Here is a 19973-nt window from a genome sequence, read left to right on the forward strand (position 1 = left end):
GCCAACAGTCAACAAGGAGGGCTACGCAGCAGAAAGGCCCATTCCAAAGAAGCTCTATGCTTACATGAAGACGAAGGAGATTATGAGAGCGTATAGACGTACACGCAAGACACTAGAACCAGTGTCTCGAACCCCGGTACGCATAGGAACAACCAACGAGGAAGAAAGAACAGAGGACACATTAAGGCCTCAAGCAGAGGGAGAGGCGGTGAGAGCAGAGGAAGAGAGGGTGAGAGCAGAGCAAGAGAGGGAGAAACAAAGAAAACGAGAGGAGGCGAGGAAAAAGAAATTAAAGAGGGAGAGGAAGAAAAAGGAAGAAGCAGAGCGAGTAGAGCAAGAGAGATTGGATGAGCTTGCTCGTGTACAAGCAGAGGAGGATCAAGCAGAAAAAGCTCGCCAGACATAGATAGCTCATCTGAGGGAAGAGGCCAGACTTAGAGCAGAAGCAGAAGCTCGTCGAAACTGGGCCCAATCCTCTAGTCCTAACCAAGAGGATGACCAAGAGCACTTCGAAGATGCTGCCAGGTCTTATACAAATGAGGAAAGTTAGGAAGAAGAAGAAGAGAGTGAAGAAGAAGAAGAAGAGAGTGAAGAAGAAGATAGTGAGAAAGAAGAAGAGAGCGAGGAGGAAGAAGAGAAAGAAGAAGAGGGAGGAGATGCATCAGCTGCTCTACCTAAGGGTAAGCCAGAGCAGCCTAAGGTAAATAAGCACATCCGATTTGACACCCCAACTCCCAGTGTAAATGAATCATCTGACTCCGGTGGTCGAGACACAGAAGTCATTGAAACAGAGGTGCACGCCTTGAACCTAAGCCAGCCACACCAACCAGAGGTTGCATCTACCTCTGGTTATAACAGCTAAAGGGAAGCCACACCACAGGGAACACCCTCTCAAAATGGTGCAACCTTTGAAAATATAAGTGATATGTCCCCCATATCACGCCACCTTCTCATACAGAGGAATTCGTTTCCTCTGCACATGTAAACTCCCAACCTTGTTTAAAGCAAGGAATAGGTGCACCAGGCTTAGAGACTCTCGACCAGTCTCAGAGACTCTCGACCAGTCTCTTAGTCCACTCATGGAGAGTCCTCTGGCCAGCTCCGAACCCGCCTTGGACACTCTCCCTGACAGAACACCGGTAGTGAATTCTCCTCAAGGAGAACCACAAGGATCCACTGGAAGTCCTTCCCCGACCAACATCAACTAAGTTGTGAATGAAGGCGTCCCTGGAACAGGGGCTCAATCTAGCCCATGTGTTGAGCCAGAGGTCACACAACCAGCATATGTCACAAGGGAAGAGTTCCATTCCCTTTTCACCTCTATGCGGTGCTCCTTGGAAGAGCTAAAACTCATCATGGCCCGTACAAAGCCGTCTCCTTCTGCACCTGCTCTGGATGAGATACGAGCATCCCTGGCAGTATTGAGAGCTGAGTCTTTGATGAATGCTTCTCGTCTCAATACACTTATGGAATTGACGGCAAGAAATGCAGAGACCTTGTGAGAGGTCATAGCATCAATGTAGAGGGGTGAGGCATCCACATCTCATGAAGCCCAGTCACTCATTCCTCTGAGCATACCTATGGATTATGTCACTTAGAGCGCAATGAATGCTCTAGGTGACAGACTTCTACAGAAGGTGGCGGGCTTCACATCCGATTTCAACAACAAAGCCACAGAAGCAGCGGAGGCCATCAAAGTTTCTCTGGCCAAGTTCAACTATCTCCTCAAAGTCTTTGAGGAGAAGATCAAGGCTATGCCTCAAGCAGAGGAGCAGAGGCCTAAACGACAAATGGATCCATCTCCTTGTGCAGAGCCATCAAAGAGAAGACGACTTGACGATAATGAGGACCCATACCAGTTTGGTCCTCAAAATCATCAAGAGGGGGAGAACTATCCAACAACCATTCCAAGTGCTACACCTACAGCTGCCCCCTCTGCACCAACGTCCTCTGCCCCACGACAACAAGCGCAAGATCCTTCAAGGCAGAGGACACAGAGCCAACCAACGCCAGATCATGCAGAGGCGCTTCATAAAAGAAAGATGCCCATGGCATCTCAGGCAGAGCCAATCGGGCTACAAAAGAATACATAAGTGATAGATCTTCTATCTGTCTATGGATCAAACGATTCAGACCTGGATCTATCTTCATCAACAGAATATGCAATAGACATGGCTGCTCCTACAACTAGAGAACAAGAAGAAGAGGTGGTAGCTGTGAATGTGGCTGATCCATCACTTTTGCATATTCCAGTTGCTATTCCTCTAGAAAGCGTTACTGTTGCTGCTCCTCCACCTCAACAAAATACACAGAGAGCTAGGGTCCCTGCTCAAGGACCAGGGTAGTCACACCAGCTACGATGCAGAAGGTTCATGTCAAAACCACCAGAGCAGACTTAGAAGGCACAAGCAGCCGGTGGAAACAAAAGCATCCCTCTGATCGTGTCCAAAGGATCAAGGAAAGAATGGATGCTATGTTTACACCAACACCACTTGATAAACCAATTAAGGACAAAGCAGACAACAAGGATATCTACCAGTTCCACTACAACCTACGGGAAAAGACATCGGTGTCCAAAAGATCAGTCTTCATCCTATGGCTCAAGAGCATATCAGGCATAGATTCCTAGATTGCTACACTTAGCCTATCTCTACAGTCCACTTCGTCGATGGAATCAAGCAAGTCCTTGACATAAAGAAGTGTACCTTTGCGCATAACCAGATTATATTCTATGAGTATACAGTGGAGAGGTCTTGCGGATAGATCTGTAGGTTCACAGATTGTGACCTTATCAATTTGAATCCGTGGGATATTCTCTCTCTGTTTTACTTTACAGATCACAAGAAGGACAAGGGGTCAAATACGTTGTTGCCAACTCTACCATACGCCAAACAATGATAGACCTGCTTGAATTCAGATGCAAGTTTGATTTCCAACTAGCTCTGGATCTAGGAGTGGATCAATTGACTGTAGCTCCACCAAATGAAGAATTGCTGGGCATCAATAGCATCCCATCCTGGACTGTAATGGTGGAACTAGAAGTGGGAGTTGTGACAAACTGGGTCCAGGTTATTATCCAAGGTATTTATTATATGAATTAATTGTTTATGTGGATACATGCATAATATGTGGGCATATATATATATATGAGTATGTGTGTGTGCATAATATTAATATGCATATATGGGTGTATGTATCTACTCATGCATGGCTAAGTTTTGCATGCATGCATACATGTGGGTGAAGACCAGTTTGGCCGACTTCCCTAAAAAGGAAGTATAAAAGTAGAATTTGGGCATGAGGCAAGGTTTCTTGCCTCATTTGGAAAGCTTGGAAAGAATCAGAGAAAAATTATCTGGTGATCTTTTGACTTTGCATTCTTCTTCTTCAAAATCAAAGTAATTGCATAAGGTGAGTGATTTCTAAAAATACTCTTTTAGAAGCTTTGATTATTACCATAAAAAGAACTGCGTACTATTCTTAAAATATGTTTATGCAATTTAGAGTTTTATTCGAACAAAGGGTGACCGGATTAAGTATAAATCGGGCAAGGCTTGTCCGGATTACTCTTAAACCGGATAGGAGTTATTCGATTTATGCATAAATCGCTTAAGTGTTGTGCGATTTAGGGTGTTAGTGAGAAATGGAACTATATAAATCAGACAAAGGTTTTGAACGGAGAAGTATGAATACGACCAAGCATTGTGCGGTTTAGCCTTAAATCGCCTAAGGGTCATACGGATTAGTTATAAACCGATCACGTATTGAGCGGTTTAGTCTTAAACCAATCATGTGTTGTTTGGATTACCTTAAACCAGACATGAATCATGCTATTTGGTGTTAACTCGATCAAGTATCGTCCGGATTAGTATATCGGACAAGAAGGGATAGTGTTGTCCGGATTGTATATCCGGATAACTTATCGGGGTGATTTATATTTGATAATTTTCAAATGTTGAATATTTTAGACATTTAATATAATTTAAAAATGTCTAATATTGAGCTTAATTGTGGATTTATAAAAGGGGTATTTTATATATTTTTAAGTTAAAAAGATATGTTCCTACCAAGCATGAGGACGTATGTCTGTTTTGGTATGGAACTGGATTTGTGAAAATGTTTCTACCAAGCATGGTGACGTAAGTCTGTTTTGGTATGAAACTATAATTTTGGGAAACCTTCCTACCAAGCGTGGTGACGTAAGTCTGTTTTTGTATGGAATTGGATTTTTGTAAACTGTTTCTACCAAACATGGTGACGTAAGTCTGTTTTGGTATGAAACTTGTTTTAAGAAGTAGTTCCCCCATACGTGGTGACTTTTGTCTGTTCTGGCTTGGAACTGGGAATGGGTACTTTCAGACGTGGTGACTTTTGTCTGTTTTGATAAGTAGTCTTGTTTTGGTGGAGGAATAAAAGTGGCATATGAAGGAGAGGTGTACTTGGAATAAGGGAGGCATTGTCATATATGGATATTATTATAACTCTTATTATTATTATTACTAATTGGATTTAATAGCTTTGAGTCATCATTTCTTTGTGACTTGATGAATTAGAGATATTATCCCTATTAGAAATAATAATTTAGACGTTATTGAGAAGGGAAAAATGATTTGTCATAAAGGGCAAGTATTGCCTTAAATCTTTTCAGAGGAATTCTGGTCTTTTTAGTCTGATGATTCAAAGAAGCTTTGGTTATAATATTTGTTTCATATTGGAAACATTGGATCTTTAAGTAGATATATTTTTATAATAGAACTGAGATTCTTGAGTTTATTCTATACTTGTCATTGAGGACTGCTTTATTTGATTGTATTGCAAATATTCCTGAGCAAAGATATTTTATCATATTTTGGTGTTTATCACCTTGCATTTGCAAAGAAGGAATTTACTCACTAGACCTTTTTGGTCTAACCCTCATTTTCTGTTTTAAATTTTTACAATGCAGGAATGGCGGGGTCCAAGGATATTAAGGGGAAAGGGAAAATATGATTATTTTCCTAACCTGTTATCTGCTTTTGAAGATCTGCTTATGATTGCTTATTTTGAAGATACATGTTGTATTACATGTATTAAGTACATGATTTGTTTTGGAAATTTTCATATGTAGATTTTGTATATATAGGAATCCTTGTACTAGTGGGACCTTGTGATGTAAACTATATTTCTATGTAATGAAATATGCATTATATGCAAATGTGGTGTTTGGGGGTGTTACAAAAGTGGTATCAAAGCCTTTGTTTAAGAGATTTAGGTATTCAAAGCATGATGCCTAGACTTAAACTGTCATTTGCATGTTAAGAGTCCCAGACATAGTTAGTATCACTGGGAATGAAATATAATGGGTTAAAGAGGGCAGTATGTAAGGTGAATTCGAATTACAAATGGCCAATGTAATTATGAATTTATAGGTACATACCTATACTCGGATACCATATTATATTTAGGAATATGAATACGTGAAATTTAATACTAAAATATCTGCAGATGTCTAACCGATCACGAAGATCAGAAAGAATTACCCACCCTGAATCTGAAGAAAGGAAGGAATCTCCTGTTAATCCACCAACCTATGCTTCAAGGAGCAGAGGACGTGGAAGGGGTAGGGGTAGAGGTCAAGGAAGAAGTCAGATTCCTGAGAGGAGTCAGGCCAAGATTCGCCCTGATCAAGGGGAATCTATTTCTGGGAATGCTCAAGAAGAACAGAGGCAACAATCAGAATTTATAACTAGAAACGATCTGGCAGAAGAAATGGGAAAATTGAGGAAAACTCTGCTATCCATTATGGGACTGCCAGCTAGAGTAGAAACCGAGCGAGTTGGAATTAATCCTCCAGCTCCTTCAGCAGGCAGCAATAATCAGGGAGGAGATATAAAGATGTTTCTAACATGTAAACCTCCAACTTTTTCAGGGGAAAGAGATCCACTAAAAGCAATGTGCTGGATAAAAGAGATTGAATCGGTATTCAACACCAGTAGATGTTCTGAAGAAAATAAGGTTAGATTTGCAGTGTCTATGCTTAAATCTAATGCCTTATATTGGTGGGATGTGGAGTCCACGGCACAACCAAATATACTACAAACCATGTCTTGGGAAGAATTTGTGAATAAATTCAAAACACAATTCTGTCCTACGACAGCAGTAAGACAGATGGAGGAGGATTTTCTAAAACTAGAACAAGGGAATAGATCTGTGCGGGATTATACCGAGAAATTTATTCAGTTTTCCCGTTTTGTTGAACATTACGTATCTTCAGAATCCCAAAAGGTATAAAGGTATATTTGGGGTTTGAAACCTTCTATTCGGGAGTTCGTGATTGCTATGAACCCTGAAAATTTCTCTTTAGCCGTCAATGCTGTTGAAGTTACTGAAAGAAATAAGAATCGACAAGGTGAAGAGAAATTTGTTGAGAAAAGAAAATGGGAGGGGTCTTCAGTCAATTTTCGAAGACCCAAATTTATTAAAACAGATAACCGTGCTCCACAGCTGTCACTTGTTAGAACCTGCCCACAATGTCAACAGGTGGATCATGGAAATTGTTCGTCTGAACCAAAGAGATGTTATCGTTGTGGGAGACAGGGCATTTGTCAAGGGACTGCACTACACCCAAAAGATGTTTTCAGTGCAATTCACTTGACCACATCCGACCAAATTGTCCACAATTGAGAGCTCCTCGTTTGACAATGGGAGGAAATGCTCTCAGTATTCATGGAAGGCCTAGTACACCGAGGGGAGGCCAAAGTGGAGCCAGAGGTAGATCGTTCCAAATGACAAAGAACGAGGCAGAAGCAACCCTAGATGTGGTAATATGTACCTTTCTTCTGAATTCTATACGTGCTAAGGTGTTGTTTGATTCTGCTGCAAATTTTTCATTTGTATCACCATCATTTGCTCAATCTGCACGTCTGAATTATATGCTCCTTGATAATGAATTAGTAGTTGACACTGCTAATAGTCAAGAATCTGTTACTAGAGTTCAATAATTATACTATTGTTATTAAGGGGTGTGAGTTACCGATTCTACTGTTTCCCATGCCAATGAAAGAGTTTGATATAGTGGTGTGTATGGACTGGTTGGCAAAACATCAGGCAAGTATTATTTGTAATAAGAAGATGATTAGAATTACTCTACCAGATCAAGGAACAATTATTATTTATGGTAATCGTCAGGATCATCATACTAGTCTACTATCTATGATAAAAGCTAGAAAGTCTATTCGGAAGGGGTGTCAGGGGTGTTTAGCATATGTTATTGATGCAAAGAAAGAAAAGGAGAAGAAGGAATTGATTCCCATCGTTAATGAATACCCATAAGTCTTTCCAGAGGACTTGTCTGGATTACCGCCGGACCGAGTTATTGAATTCCAAATTGATCTTATACCTGGGGCAGGACCAGTGGCCAAGGCACCGTATAGATTGGCTCCTTCAGAATTGAAAGAGTTGGTTACTCAGTTGAAGGATCTGACTGATAAAGGATTCATTAGACCCAGCACTTCACCTTGGGGTGCTCCAGTCTTGTTTGTTAAGAAGAAAGATAGATCTATGCGAATATGTATAGACTATCGAGAATTGAATAAATTAACAATCAAGAACAAGTATCCTCTACCAAGGATTGATGACTTGTTTGATCAACTGGTAGGAACAAGTTATTTCTCCAAAATCGATTTAAGGTCGGAGTATCATCAGCTTAAAGTCAGGGAGGATTACGTTGCTACAACAACTTTTCGAACCAGGTATGGGCATCATGAATTTCTTGTTATGCCATTCGGCTTAACTAATGCGCCCACAACTTTTATGGATTTAATGAATAGGGTATGTAAGGAATACCTTGATAAATTCGTCATTTTATTTATCAATGATAATCTTATATACTCTAAAACCAAAGAGAAACACGCGAAACATCTTCGCTTGATATTGAAATTGTTAAAAAGAGAAAAGTTGTATGCCAAGCTGTCCAAGTGTGAGTTCTGGTTAAGGGAAGTCCAATTCTTGGGTCACGTTATCTCAGAAGCAGGGGTAAAAGTAGATTCAGCAAAAATCAAAGCAGTTGAAAGGTGGGAAGCTCCAAAGACTCCTTCTGAAGTCCGAAGCTTTTTGGGACAGGCAGTCTACTACCGTAAGTTCATTCAGGGCTTTTCTAAGATAATCGTGCCGTTGACCAAATTGACTCGAAAAAATGTTAAGTTTCACTGGGAAAGAGAATAGCAAGAAGCTTTCCAACTATTAAAGGGTCACCTCTGTAGTGCGCCGGTGTTAACCCTACCTGATGGATCCGAAAATTTTATGTATACAGTGATGCTTCAAAGTTAGGGTTGGGATGTATTCTGATGCAAAGGGGAAAGGTAATTTCTTATGCATCAAGACAATTAAAAAATCATGAGAAGCAGTATCCGACTCATGATATGGAGTTAGCTGCAATGGTGTTTGCTCTAAAAATATGGAGGCATTATCTTCTGGGGACAAAGTGCCAGATTTATACAGATCACAAGAGTCTACAGCATCTGTCCAACCAGAAAGATTTAAATATACGACAGCGTTGGTGGATTGAACTTGTTAATGATTATGATTGTGAAATCCTTTACCACCTAGGAAAACCCAACGTGGTAGCTGACGCTTTAAGCAGAAAAGAAAGGAGTGGGACTATTAAAACTGTGGCAATGAGAATAAGTTTAGTCTCTGATATCCATAAAGAAATTCTGAGATGTAAGAAGGAAGCTATAAAAGAAGATATTATCAAGTCAGAAAGGTTGGGTAAGATGATTTCAACCTTGAAACCAAACGACAAAGGGATTATGTGTTTTCAAGGGCGAATTTGGATACCAAGTTTTGGGGATATCCAGAAAGTAATTTTTAATGAAAGTCATAAATCCCAATACTCTATTCATCCTGGTACCAATAAAATGTACACATATTTGAAATCTTTTTATTGGTGGCCCGGATTGAAGAAAGATATCGCTAGATATGTGGAACAATGTTTAACGGGTTTACAAGTTAAGATCGAATATCAAAAACCATATGGAAGTCTTCAATCTTTGGAGATTCTTGTATGCAAATGGGACCATATTACGATGGATTTCGTCATGAAGCTACCTCGAACTCCAAAAGGATATGACGCAATCTGGGTAATTGTTGATCGTCTATCTAAGTCAGCACATTTTCTACCTATAAGAGAAAATTACTCTTTAGAGAAGCTGGCTCAGGTTTATATCAAAGAAATTATAACCAGACACGGTGTTCCACTATCTATTGTTTCTAATAGAGATAGTCGTTTCACCTCAAAGTTTTGGGAAAGTTTGTAGAAAGCTTTGGGGTCTGAAATTCGGTTAAGTATAGCCTATCATCCGCAAACAAACGGGCAAAGCGAAAGAACTATCCAGACTCTCGAAGATATGTTGAGAAGTTGTATCGTTGACTTCAGGGGTCATGGGAAAATCATTTGCCATTAATAGAGTTTGCGTATAATAATAGTTACCATTCCAGCATCCAAGCGGCACCATATGAATTATTGTATGGACGTAAATGTCGAACGCTGTTGTGTTGGAACGAGGTAGGTGAAAGGCAGTTGACGGGTCCTGAAATCAGAACAGCACAAGATCGCCAGAAAAGTTATGCTGATAATCGCCAAAAGTCGATTGAATTTTTTGTAGGTGATTTTGTGATGTTGAAAGTTTTGCCATGGAAGGGTGTCATCAGATTTGGGAAGAAGGGTAAGCTCAGTCCAAGGTATGTTGGGCCGTTCAGAATATGTAAACGAATCGGGCCAGTGGCGTACAAGTTAGAACTACCAGAAGAACTAAGGGGCCGTTTACCAAACACTTACTCGGTAAGCGCTTACCGGTAAAATTTAACACTACCATTTACTTATTGGGTAAGACTTTAGTCCACCAATACGGCATTGTTTGCAACAATTTACCCGGTAAGCGCTTACCATGGTAAGAGTCGTCGCCTTCACTTACTGGGTAAGACCCTCGTTCCTTGTCTCCCTCTTACCCGGTAAGATTTTTGGTACTTACAATATTCATCCGATAAGGTAATGTGACTTGATAAGCACTTACCCGGGTAAGCGTTTGGTAAACAACCCCTGTCTGATTCACAACATTTTCCATGTATCGAATTTGTGGAAATGTTTAGCTGATCCGAGTCTCGCTGTACCGTTACCAGAGGTCAAACTGGACAATAAACTGAACTTTGTGGAAACACCAGAAGCCGTGATTGACCGAAAGATTAGAGTGTTGATGTTAGCTTCATTATTCATCTCTTGTAAAAGTATAGAAAAAGTATTCTGCAAGTCTTGACAGAAGGATATCTTCCACATAAGACAACAGAGGACTAATGACAGAAGCCTTATATTCGAGCAAGTAAAGTGTGACAGAACTTCTGATGTCTCTCACAGAGGTTCTGGAAAATGGTCCTCTGTCAATAAGAACATGCAAGTCAATTACAGCAGAGCCTCTGAGATGGCTCACAGAGGGTCTGCGGATTTCGTCTTCTGTGAAGATTTTGTTCCAACTGTTTTTCAATAGTTATTAGCTGCATGTGCTTCTCACGTGACTAGGACTTAATCGACTTTATTTGGATGACTTAGATGATTTCACGTGTCTAGATCTTATCAGTAAGGTCGTTAGGAACTAGTATAAATAGCGGCTAAGGCCTTTGTAATCAGTGTGCTTCCGTATTGTAATCGTCTAATTTTTCAATTGAATGAATTGAAAAACATTTGAAGCAATTCTCCTGCATTCATCTTCTTCCTCATCTTGACTGTGTGTTCTTGATTTATTTACTCTGTTCTGTTCTTATTATTGTTTCCGCTGCACTTTAATCGTCTTAAAGTTCATTCAGAGTTTTAGATCAATATCAGAGTTGAATTTAAGGTCCAACAGTTGAGAAACAAGGAAATTGGTCTGGTTAAAGTACAGTGGAAGTTTCACAAAGGACCAGAGGCAACTTGGGAATTGGAGTCAGAAATGACAGCAGATTATCCATGGCTCTTTGATTAAAGGAATTTCGGGACGAAATTCTTTTGAAGGGGTGGATAATGTGATAACTGGGTCCAGGTTATTACCCAAGGTATTTATTATGTGAATTAATTATTTATGTGGATACATGCATAATATGTGGGTATATATATATATATATATGAGTATGTATGTGTGCATAATATTAATATGCATATATGGGTGTATGTATCTACTCATGCATGGCTATGTTTTGCATGCATGCATACATGTGGGTGAAGACCAATTTGGCCGACTTCTCTAAAAAGGAAGTATAAAAGTAGAATTTGGGCATGAAGCAAGGTTTCTTGCCTCATTTGGAAAGCCTGGAGAGAATCAGAGAAAAGTTATCCTGGTCATCTTTTGACTTTTCATTTTTCTTCTTCAAAATCAAAGTAATTGCATAAGGTGAGTGATTTCTAAAAATACTTTTTTAGAAGCTTTGATTATTACCATAGAAACAATTGCATACTAATCTTAAAATCGGTTTGTGCAATTTAGAGTTTTATTCGGACAAAGGGTGACCGGATTAAGTATAAACCGGGCAAGGCTTGTCCGGATTACTCTTAAACCGCATAGGAGTTATTCGATTTATGCATAAATCGCTTAAGTGTTATGCGATTTAGGGTGTTAGTGAGAAATTGAACTATATAAATCGGAGAAAGGTTTTGAACGGATAAGTATGAATAGGACCAAGCATTGTGCGGTTTAGCCTTAAATCGCCTAAGGGTCGTACGAATTAGTTATAAACCGATCACGTATTGAGCGGTTTAGTCTTAGACCAATCATGTGTTGTCCGGAGTGCCTTAAACCGGACATGAATCATGCGATTTGGTCTTAACTCGATCAAGTCTTGTTCGGATTAGTATATCAAACAAGAAGGGATAGTGTTGTCCAGATTGTATATTCGGATAACTTATCCGGGTGATTTATATTTGATAATTTTCAATTGTTGAATATTTTAGACATTTAATATAATTTAAAAATGTCTAATATTGGGTTTAATTATGGATGTATAAAAGGGGTATTTATATTTTTTTAAATTAAAAAGATATGTTCCTACCAAGCGTGGTGACGTATGTCTGTTTTGGTATGGAACTGGATTTGTGAAAATGTTTCTACCAAGCGTGGTGACGTAAGTCTGTTTTAGTATGAAACTATGATTTTGGGAAACCTTCCTACCAAGCGTGGTGACGTAAGTCTGTTTTGGTATGGAATTGGATTTTTGTAAACTATTTCTACCAAGCGTGGTGACGTAAGTCTGTTTTGGTATGAAACTRTATTTTGRGAAAYYTTYCTACCAAGCGTGGTGACGTAAGTCTGTTTTGGTATGAAACTTGTTTTAATGAAGTAGTTCCCCCATATGTGGTGACTTTTGTCTGTTCTGGCTTGGAACTGGGAATGGGTACTTTCAGACGTGGTGACTTTTGTCTGTTCTGATAAGTAGCCTTGTTTTGGTGAAGGAATAAAGGTGGTATATCAAGGAGAGGTGTACTTGGAATAAGGGAGGCATTGTCATATATAGATATTATTATAACTCTTATTATTATTATTACTAATAGGATTTAATAGATTTGAATCATCATTTCTTTGTGACTTGATGAATTAGAGATATTATCCCTATTAGAAATAATAATTTAGACGTTATTGATAAGAGGAAAATGTTTTGTCATAAAGGGTAAGTATTGCCTTAAATCTTTTCAGAGGAATTCTGGTCTTTTTAGTCTGATGATTCAAAGAAGCTTTGGTTATAATATTTGTTTCATATTGGGAACATTGGATCTTTAAGCAGATATATTTTTATAATAGAACTGAGATTCTTGAGTTTATTCTATACTTGTCATTGAGGACTGCTTTATTTGATTGTATTGCAAATATTCCTGAGCAAAGATATTTTATCATATTTTGGTGTTTATCACCTTGCATTTGCAAAGAAGGAATTTACTCACTAGACCCTTTTGGTCTAACCCTCATTTTTTGTTTTAAAATTTTACAATGCAGGAATGGCGGGGTCTAGGGATATTAAGGGGAAAGGGAAAATGTGATTATTTTTCTAACCTGTTATCTGCTTTTGAAGATCTGCTTAAGATTGCTTATTTTGAAGATACATGTTGTATTACATGTATTAAGTACAGGATTTGTTTTGAAAATTTTCATATGTAGATTTTGTGTATATAGGAATCCTTGTACTAGTGGGATCTTGTGATGTAAACTATATTTCTATGTAATGAAATATGTGTTATATGCAAATGTGGTGTTTGGAGGTGTTATAGGAGCGGTGTTTCGAAATGCGCAACCAAAGAAGATCTTCTTTCGAGACAACTAGAACTATAAGTACTCTAACTCTACTATGCGCTACATAAGAGACAATCTAGTCAGGAGCAGTGACAACTCCCCAAGAGCAAAGGATCGAGCAAAAATCATTCTAAGGTCGATAAGAAATATGCTAGAGTTTCGTGAACTTCTTAGGAAGTTCATTAGACATCAAAATGTTTAGACCTCTTATCTTTTGTAAGTACTTTTCTTTCTTTGATTTGATGTAATTTCCATTTCAATCGTATTGTACTTCTTTAGATAGTAAATGTAATTCAGAGGTTCCTTTTAACCTCTTGCTTCAATTAGACTGTTTTGTAATTCAAGTAAGAGCCTGCCTTATTTTCACTTAGAGGGAGATTGTTAGACCCCAACTTGTGAAAGTGTAAGTAAGAATTCTCTTACTCTAGTCAATAGGACTTAGTCTAGTGAAGCGGTCTGGACTAAGAGCTCTCATATAGAAGATCAAGAATCAAAGCTCTTACTCAAGAGTGAAGGTTCCAATCATACAGAGCCCATGCTCTATTCCCGTGGACGCTCAAGCCTTGTGCGCCAAAAAGCATAAGCGCTTGACACCAAGTTACAACTCCAAGACCCAGAGCCTCTGCATTGTACATGCAGAGCTTTTGCATATGCAGAGCCTCTGCATAGTACATACAGAGCTTCTGGCTACCTTCTCCATGAAATGCGTGCGTTTTAGCCCAGACATTCTTGCAAGCGTCTAATAGATTTGAGGCGGCTTGAGCAAGTCTGCTCCGCTATTCAAGGGAAGTCAAAGATAAGGATGCAGACCAGTCAGCTCAGAGTTTCACGCCTATTTTATAGCATAGTTTGTTAGAACTACGTGTATATAAGGAGGCTTCCGCCTCAGGTTTGAATGACCTGAAGGAACTGACTTACACTATACGCATTTTCTGTGAGATTACGTTTGTGCTTCAATTATTCATCTTTTATCAATAAAAGCATTCAGCATATTCAAGTTTATTCAATGTTTTACTTTCATCTTTGAATATTCTGATTAATCATTCGAGATACATTGTTTGTTCTTAATTCTCATCTTACATAAACTGTGTTTCTGTCAATTAAGAGTATCGGGTTCAACAGCATCCTCATTTTTATAGTCTTTAAAGGTGGACTTGATTATGTTCCGGTCGAATAGAGGGCGTATGGATCGATCCTAGGAACCGTTATCGGAGAATAAATTGTGGACGTGGTTAAATCCACGGAGAGGATTGTTGTGTTGTGCTCACACCCCTTTCCTCACTAATGCCTAAATGGACTGATCATCCTTCGGGAACAACGCGTCCTCGTGATGCGGTTTGGTCTTTGGACCCTTGACATGCTTTTGGGGCATTTTGATTTTCTTTTGAATTATCACTTAGTGTTATAAATTGTTTTTGAACTTGTTATCTCATATTCATTGTTTAGTTATATTATTATCCGTTCACTGAGCATTAAGCGCAACCGAGATTTTTTTGTCCTCGCCAAGTACATGACTTAGTAGGGATTTTGGAATGAGAACTACGGAGATGACAATATTGAAGATAACTCATTACGTCATACTTTTGCTAACTTTTGATGACTAATGTAGATAGACTGGTATTTTGGGACCGTATTTTGAGACATGTTATCTCCGTCTGTGGTTATGTAATTATCTTTTGGTAAACTTTATTAGCTGCTCTGTTTTATATAAGGCGTTGATTTTTTTTAAACCACTTGTGGCATCTCCCGTCTTTGACCACGCGGGACGGGGGTGTTACATTATGAAATTTTAAATTTTAAAAAATAAAATTTTATCATGATTAATCTCAAACGTTTATTGAAACATTCAATGGCCAAGATCGGTTAACAAAGTTAACACAAAAACTTTGGTTAACATTTAAACCTGACCCTATATACACACACACACATACACACACACACACACACATATATATATATATATATATATATATATCCACATAGGGTTGGGTTCATGTGAGACCAATGGTTTTTCGTGAGGCCCGTAAGACCAATTTATGTTCATTGATCAACTTTATATGTTAATGATCTAAAGGTCTAAAGTTGCACGGTGGTAATTTTGTGATTATTGAGAAGTCTTGTGGCGTTTATGAATGTTCAGATTGTAGATCTAATCCAAGGGTTGAGAATTGGTCTTACGGGTCTCACAAAAAACCCTTGGTCTCACATGATCTCATGTATATGATTGGGTTCACGTGAGACCAATGGTTTTTCGTGAGACCCGGAAGACCAATTTATTTTTATTGATCAACTTTATAAGCTAATGATCTAATGGTCTAAAGTTGCACGGTGGCAATTTTGTGATTATTGAGAAGTCTCGTGGCAATTTTGTGATTATGAATATTCGGATTGTAGATCTAATCCAAGGGTTGAGAATTGATCTTACGGGTCTCACGAAAAACTCTTGGTCTTACACGATCCCAAGTCTATATATATATATACTCATGTTGACATCATTGTCTATCTTTACACATATTATACAATTATATAATAAATTTGAATATTTAATTTTATTAAAAACAAGCTATATATATATATATATCTATACTACATATATAACCATTTACACCATTATCTTAATTACAAACAACAAAGCATAATGTACTATCATTTTATGCATAAAATTGAAAAAACTCTTAAAGACAAATTATAAAGCATAATGTACAACTTATTAATGCAGTAAATTTAACCCCTCTACCATCACCACCAAATTTCAAATTTGAAATTTGGAATGATGCTTTATGCTTTGTCAACACTTCCCTCGAGACACTCTCATCCCTTCTCAATGCACTCTCTCTCTATCCATTACTCTCTTTATCCATTATTCAATCAAAATCCCTTTGAAGCCTTTATGCCTTTGGTGAACAATTCGAATCCCTTTGAAGCTTTTGGTACGGTTTCTCTCTCTCTCTCTCTCTGTATATTGCTTATGTTTATGATTGCTTATGTTTGGATTGCGTTTGGTACGGTTTCAGATTGATCCGGTAGGTTTTATTTTCCGATTCGGAGATTTATCGGAGGTCGTCGCCACTGTTGCCAAATAAACATCCATTTGAAGCTTTTGGTACGGTTTCTCTCTCTCTCTCTCTCTCTAATATTGCTTATGTTTGGATTGCTTTTGGTACGGTTTCCGATTGATCCGGTAGGTTTTATTTTCCGATTCAGAGATTTATCCGAGGTCGTCACCACTGTTGCCAAATAAACATCCCTTTGAAGCTTTTGGTACGGTTTCTCTCTCTCTGTGTATATTGCTTATGTATGTGATTGCTTATGTTTGGATTGCTTTTGGTACGGATTCCGATTGATCCGGTAGGTTTATTTTCCGATTCGGAGATTTAACGGAGGTCGTCGCCACTTTTGCCAAATAAACATCGCTTTGAAGCTTTTTGTCGGATTCCAGATTTGCAGGTTCAAATTGCTGCTACTACTTCTTCTTCTTGATAGGTGGGGTAGGTGGAGTGGGGTGGGGTGGTAGAGATGTGATCTGGCAAGAAYTATGGAGGTTTTGGATATTCAAAACGCTTGTGATTCCCACCTGATATTCTTTTCTTATTACGTGATTGACATGCATTCCAACTAACAACTATCCAACCAATTTAAGCCGTGGACTATCACAGAGTGCACTCTGGTTATATCAATCATTCAAAACTACATTTTCCCTAATCTTCTTATGATAAAGCATTGAATGTGTTTGTGGTGCCATACTTGCATGTTATGAACATGAGGATTTCATGGTTTCCCCTAATATTTCTATCATTGCAGAAAAGCAGGAAAAAAAGGTCTCGAGCTTTTCAATACCGCAATAGCAAAAGYTGGATGCACGAGAAAGGAGGTTTTTTTAATCACCTCTTCAAAGATATCGCTTTTTGAATGTAACTTTAAATCTTAACAGTTTCATTGCAGGTTGTTATTGGAATGGATGTGTTGCATCTGAATTCTATGATAACAAAGATAAAACATGTTGTTTGAATTTCAAGGAAGASGTATAAGTCAACTCAAAGAAACAAGTTAATTCTATTTTCGTGTTGACAGAAACAAAGAAGGAAATTAAATACAAAGAACTTTATATGTTGCAGAACGATGATGTGTCACAGAAGATATCAGACGACAGTTTAAAGAATGTTTACTTACTGTCCTTTTATTACCATTCTTTAGTGACTACCCAGTTATATACATATAGGATCCTTTCGATCAGGATGATTGGGAACATTATGCAAAGATGACAACAGAAATTGGTGAGCAGCTGCAAGATGCAAGTTATGGTTATGGTTATGATCTCTTTGTCACAAATCCTAAGGTATAATAAAGCTTTCTCTAACCTCGAAGTTGTAGAGAGTAAATACCGATTCTTAGTTTCTCATTTTATCTGATTCAGTGTGTTGACAAAGCAATCAAGGAGAAGACTTGCAATGCCCTTCTTATGAGGGTATGTTTACTTACTGTCCTTTTATTACCATGAGGAAATTCATAGGTATTTGTTTAATTCATAGTTTTAAATTTGTTGTGCRTATTTGCTAGAATAACTTGGGCAAGGAGATATAAATTACAAGCCTAAAATCGATATGTGTGATTATCACCCTTGGGTTTGTATCATGATATCACACTAATCGTTAGATCTTTGCACCCTTAAATCATGCCCCATGCACTAAATGAAATATGGTGCCAATTGATCCATAAGTTAGCCAGTTAGGACATTGTGTTAGCATCAACCTTTTATTTCAATGGTGAGATGTAATAACTAATGTAGTTTTTTCCCTCTGAAGGTATCCATGTTGCAATTTCTTAAGGCCAAATAAGATGAATAATAAAGGAATACAAAAAGGCACCTTTAYTCAKATTCAAGTAAATGAGAACCATCTAATCTTGTTTTTTGGAGAGCTCAACAAAGTACTTTGCTCTCCGATTCAAAATCATGTTATTCATGCTTTATAATGGTAATGTAAAGAAGATATTATACATGATCTATTGATTYAAATCTACCTATAAGACTTGGGCTTGATTAATGTTCCATTTACTGTTATGATTGGATTTTGATGTTTGAATCAATGTAGAACCCCTCTGTTTCTAACAGTAATTCAGTAAACACCCATGGGGCCAGTGGCTGTGAGTCATATGAACCGGTTCATTATACAAGATAATTTTTGAAACATTTTTAGAAAGAAAGCTCTTAAATCTCAGGGCTATGTGTCTTGTTTATCCTCATATATTGTTTCTTGCAGGTGGTTCAATTGTTGGAAACTCCTTATGTGAATCTCATAAATTATGCATCATAGGTATTGCATCTTTTTCTGATTTCATTTCTGTTCATCATATCCCGATTATCTAGATCCTCCATCGTTAACAGAGGTCAGTTTGTTCTTCAGTTGTTTTATGCAGTTTTGAGAAATGATTTCATTTGATGTGGCCATCACTAAATGTAAACTCGATTGAAACTAAGAAATTAGAAGAAACAGTAACAGTTTGTTGCTATTAAACTTTTATATGGAAATATTATAGATGTTTCTGATTTTCTTATTTGGGTTGGTGGTTACAAGAACAAATTGAATAACATTGGGGTGTGTTATGTAACAGGCCAAATTTGAGCTGAAGAGATTTGCAAGCTTCGTGAGGTTCTAACAAGTTCTGGGATGTTTATCTACAAGTCCAAAGTACTATTTTAGGGAGCATGTAAATTTTCTTAAGGTAAGATCAAGACTTTCGTGGCTGCGGTCCAGCATCTCTTTTCCACCTTCGACGTCAATTTCGTCTTAGAAGCCGCCCGAATCTGCAGAAACTCAAAACCTAAAAATTGTGGGGTTGTTTGTTAGATTTCTATATCATCTTGAATAACTTAAATCCGAGCTCGGATGAGTTAGATATGCTTGAAATACTGTAGTCTCGTAAAGCTGTCAAAAATTCCTCWTATTGTCYCTTTTTCGCTCCAAATTGTTCCGAACCTATCGACATATAAAAACGCATCAATTTGTTCAGTTTTAYCGTTTTAGTATGTTAAAGAGGGATGTTTGAAAATCAAGCAAATGTAAATGTTAGGTTTTAATTTCAAAGATTCCTATGATGTATTGGGAATAGACAAAGCAATAAATGCACAAGTGTAAATAATAGTAAAGAGAAGGGGTAAAGCTAAAAATGCACCGAAATATCTGTCTTCAYGTAMAAAGATGTCTGACACAAAGCTTTCTTTTGCTCACAACCCAATGACCTTCTAGACCCTTTTCATCAAACTTTTAAATCTTTAATCRTAATTAATTTAAAACTACATCATTATAATTAATAGCTTCTAGAGGATTAAAAAAACTGAAATTRTTTTAAGATACCCATTTTATAACTTATTATTGGCGTTACAAAATCGTAAATATTTTAAAATAAAATAAGAAATCAAAATACCAAAAACAAAATACATGTTTTCCAACTTATTTTTGTAGATCCTAAATCAGTAGAACATTTTTTATAGATTATTTAAAATAATATTTTTTYTCCAGCCTTTTGTTTTAACAAATTTTTATATAGTTCTCTTAAAAAAAGTATGTTTGGAGAGAGAGATAAATTAAAATTTTATTTATGTGATTATTGTTTTAAATATTTATACAACGGTCGATCTCGACAGCAACCTTCCACATCTATTTCCTTTGACCGAAGGTCTTCCTTATC

General features: G+C 37.6%; 2 long non-coding RNA genes across 3 annotated transcripts; both read left to right on the forward strand.

The window, feature by feature from the left end:
* Nucleotides 1–16170: 16170 nt before the first annotated feature.
* Nucleotides 16171–16488, forward strand: LOC112502132. Its single transcript, XR_003067628.1, has 3 exons — nucleotides 16171–16216; nucleotides 16314–16389; nucleotides 16472–16488. It is a non-coding gene; the product is annotated as an uncharacterized LOC112502132 (long non-coding RNA).
* A 919-nt stretch (nucleotides 16489–17407) lies between these two features.
* Nucleotides 17408–19211, forward strand: LOC112502135. 2 transcript variants are annotated; one of them, XR_003067630.1, is made up of 4 exons: nucleotides 17408–17622; nucleotides 17701–17751; nucleotides 18545–18671; nucleotides 18897–19211. It is a non-coding gene; the product is annotated as an uncharacterized LOC112502135 (long non-coding RNA). The 2 variants fall into 2 exon arrangements; XR_003067629.1 differs by having other exon boundaries at nucleotides 17505–17622; nucleotides 18545–19211.
* Nucleotides 19212–19973: the final 762 nt, after the last annotated feature.

This window comes from Cynara cardunculus, unplaced genomic scaffold, assembly GCF_001531365.2.
Source record: "Cynara cardunculus var. scolymus isolate 2C unplaced genomic scaffold, CcrdV1 Un_Scaffold_946, whole genome shotgun sequence".
In the NCBI taxonomy this organism is placed as follows: domain Eukaryota; kingdom Viridiplantae; phylum Streptophyta; class Magnoliopsida; order Asterales; family Asteraceae; genus Cynara; species Cynara cardunculus.